Source organism: Oncorhynchus keta, unplaced genomic scaffold (genome assembly GCF_023373465.1).
Source record: "Oncorhynchus keta strain PuntledgeMale-10-30-2019 unplaced genomic scaffold, Oket_V2 Un_contig_436_pilon_pilon, whole genome shotgun sequence".
Classification (NCBI taxonomy): domain Eukaryota; kingdom Metazoa; phylum Chordata; class Actinopteri; order Salmoniformes; family Salmonidae; genus Oncorhynchus; species Oncorhynchus keta.
In genome coordinates this window covers 463,892-467,500 of record NW_026287736.1, presented here as the reverse complement: position 1 = coordinate 467,500, position 3,609 = coordinate 463,892, and the positions used below count along the sequence as shown (strand labels likewise).

At 47.4% G+C, this 3,609-nt stretch overlaps 1 long non-coding RNA gene across 8 annotated transcripts in view; it reads left to right on the top strand.

Annotated features, from left to right (window-relative positions):
- The window catches only part of LOC127924628 (uncharacterized), a 2,658-nt gene extending 797 nt beyond the window's left edge, over positions 1–1,861 (top strand). For 5 of the 8 annotated variants that reach the window (XR_008118440.1, XR_008118441.1, XR_008118443.1 and 2 more), the window contains 3 exons: positions 1–132; positions 586–713; positions 778–1,026. The exon at positions 1–132 is cut by the window's left edge. This is a non-coding gene — a long non-coding RNA (uncharacterized LOC127924628). Of the gene's footprint in view, positions 133–585; positions 714–777; positions 1,027–1,257 lie in introns of those variants that run through there. The other 3 variants (XR_008118445.1, XR_008118442.1, XR_008118446.1) reach the window with 3 other exon arrangements.
- Positions 1,862–3,609: the final 1,748 nt, after the last annotated feature.

Sequence of the window (3,609 nt, the reverse complement as noted above, 5' to 3'; positions counted from 1 at the left end):
ACAGGTACAGTGAGTGATACCGTACTTCAATAACAGGTACAGTGAGTGATACTGTACTTCAATAACAGGTACAGTGAGTGATACTGTACTTCAATAACAGGTACAGTGAGTGATACCGTACTTCAATAACAGGTACAGTGAGTGATACAGTGTGATACTTCAATAACAGGTACAGTGAGTGATACCGTACTTCAATAACAGGTACAGTGAGTGATACCGTACTTCAATAACAGGTACAGTGAGTGATACTGTACTTCAATAACAGGTACAGTGAGTGATACTGTACTTCAATAACAGGTACAGTGAGTGATACTGTACTTCAATAACAGGTACAGTGAGTGATACCGTACTCAATAACAGGTACAGTGAGTGATACACTTCAATAACAGGTACAGTGAGTGATACTGTACTTCAATAACAGGTACAGTGAGTGATACTGTACTCCAATAACAGGTACAGTGAGTGATACTGTACAGTTCAATAACAGGTACAGTGAGTGATACTGTACTTCAATAACAGGTACAGTGAGTGATACCGTACTTCAATAACAGGTACAGTGAGTGATACCGTACTTGATAATAACAGGTACAGTGAGTGATACCGTACTTCAATAACAGGTACAGTGAGTGATACTGTACTTCAATAACAGGTACAGTGAGTGATACCGTACTTCAATAACAGGTACAGTGAGTGATACTGTACTTCAATAACAGGTACAGTGAGTGATACCATACTTCAATAACAGGTACAGTGAGTGATATCGTACTTCAATAACAGGTACAGTGAGTGATACTGTACTTCAATAACAGGTACAGTGAGTGATACTGTACTTCAATAACAGGTACAGTGAGTGATACTGTACTTCAATAACAGGTACAGTGAGTGATACCGTACTTCAATAACAGGTACAGTGAGTGATACTGTACTTCAATAACAGGTACAGTGAGTGATACTGTACTTCATTAACAGGTACAGTGAGTGATACCATACTTCAATAACAGGTACAGTGAGTGATACTGTACTCCAATAGCAGGTACAGTGAGTGATACTGTACTTCAATAACAGGTACAGTGAGTGATACCGTACTTCAATAACAGGTACAGTGAGTGATACTGTACTTCAATAACAGGTACAGTGAGTGATACCGTACTTCAATAACAGGTACAGTGAGTGATACCGTACTTCAATAACAGGTACAGTGAGTGATACTGTACTTCAATAACAGGTACAGTTAGTGATACTGTACTTCAATAACAGGTACAGTGAGTGATACCGTACTTCAATAACAGGTACAGTGAGTGATACCGTACTCCAGTCAAGACTGAAACTATCCTCAAACACTCATACTACTGCACAAACAGTGTAATGCCAGCGTACTCCACTTGTATTCCACTTGTGCCGTGAGACAGTCAAATGTAAAAGAGCATAAGAGATTGTACAGACTTACAATCTAATCCATCTGAGTTGTTGTTTACTATAGAAACAGATTTACACGCAACAACCGAACTGTTTACCTAGCTAGCTCAGAACGTGCAGAACTCACGTACACACTAAGGCCCGAGCCCGAAATAGCACCCTGTTCCCTATAGAGTGCACTACCTTTGACCCCATCAATAGGGAATAGGGTGCCATTTGGGACGTAGACTAACTCTGTCCCCACATAAATACACTTCAGCTCCCTCTGGAGAGTGAGCAAATACTCCCTTGACTCCATGCCAGTCTCCATGCCAGTCCTATGTTTGCTGTACCAATCTGCCAGCCCATGTCTGTCACTGCTCCAGTAGGCACACCTATGTGTGTGTGTGTGTGCACATAGATGTGTGTGTGTGTGTGGGTGTGTATGTCCTGCCATCTGGGCACTCCCTACCTCACACTCACCTCACTTCCTGTCTCACACACCCTACCCAGCCTTCTCCAGGAACAGCCAGTACAGGGCTGCAGGACCTGTCTGTCTGGTTATGTGGACAAACAAAGTCAGTCAGTGGTCCACTCACAGAGACATACTGTATCTACAATAGATAGACGGATGGGGAGAGACCGTGACGGAGACCAAGACAGAGACCAAGACAGAAACCGAGACATAGACCCAGACAAGACCAAGACAGAGACAGAGACGAAGACTGAGACCGAGACCAAGACAGAGACAGAGACCAAGACAGAGACCAAGACAGAGACAGAGACCGAGACCGAGACCGAGACCGAGACCGAGACCGAGACCGAGACAGAGACAGAGACAGAGACTGAGACAGATACCAAGACACAGACCAAGACACAGACCCCAACAGAGACCGAGACAGAGACCGAGACAGAGACCTAGACCGAGACAGAGACAGAGACCGAGACAGAGACCAAGACAGAGACCAAGACAGAGACCAAGACACAGACCCAGACAGAGACCAAGACACAGACCAAGACACAGACCCAGACAGAGACCAAGACAGAGACCAAGACAGAAACCGAGACATAGACCCAGACAAGACCAAGACAGAGACGAAGACTGAGACCGAGACCAAGACAGAGACAGAGACCAAGACAGAGACAGAGACCAAGACAGAGACCAAGACAGAGACCAAGACCGAGACCGAGACCGAGACCGAGACCGAGACAGAGACAGAGCAGAGACAGAGACTGAGACAGATACCAAGACACAGACCAAGACACAGACCCCGACAGAGACCGAGACCGAGACCGAGACCGAGACCGAGACCGAGACCGAGACCGAGACCGAGACAGAGACCAAGACAGAGACCAAGACACAGACCCAGACAGAGACCAAGACAGAGACCAAGACACAGACCCAGACAGAGACCAAGACACAGACCAAGACACAGACCCAGACAGAGACCAAGACAGAGACCAAGACACAGACCCAGACAGAGACCAAGACACAGACCAAGACACAGACCCAGACAGAGACCAAGACAGAGACCAAGACACAGACCCAGACAGAGACCGAGACCGAGACCGAGACAGAGACAGAGACTGAGACACAGACCAAGACACAGACCAAGACACAGACCCCGACAGAGACCGAGACAGAGACCGAGACAGAGACCGAGACTGAGACAGAGACAGAGACCGAGACAGAGACCAAGACAGAGACCAAGACACAGACCCAGACAGAGACCAAGACAGAGACCAAGACACAGACCCAGACAGAGACCAAGACACAGACCAAGACACAGACCCAGACAGAGACCAAGACAGAGACCAAGACACAGACCCAGACAGAGACCAAGACACAGACCAAGACACAGACCCAGACAGAGACCAAGACAGAGACCAAGACACAGACCCAGACAGAGACCAAGACACAGACCCAGACAGAGACCAAGACACAGACCAAGACACAGACCCTGACAGAGACCAAGACACAGACCAAGACACAGACCCAGACAGAGACCAAGACACAGACCCAGACAGAGACCAAGACAGAGACCAAGACCGAGACAGAGACAGAGACCAAGACAGAGACCAAGACCGAGACAGAGACCGAGACCGAGACAGAGACCAAGACAGAGACCAAGACACAGACCCAGACAGAGACCAAGACAGAGACCAAGACACAGACCCAGACAGAGACCAAGACACAGACCAAGACACAGACCG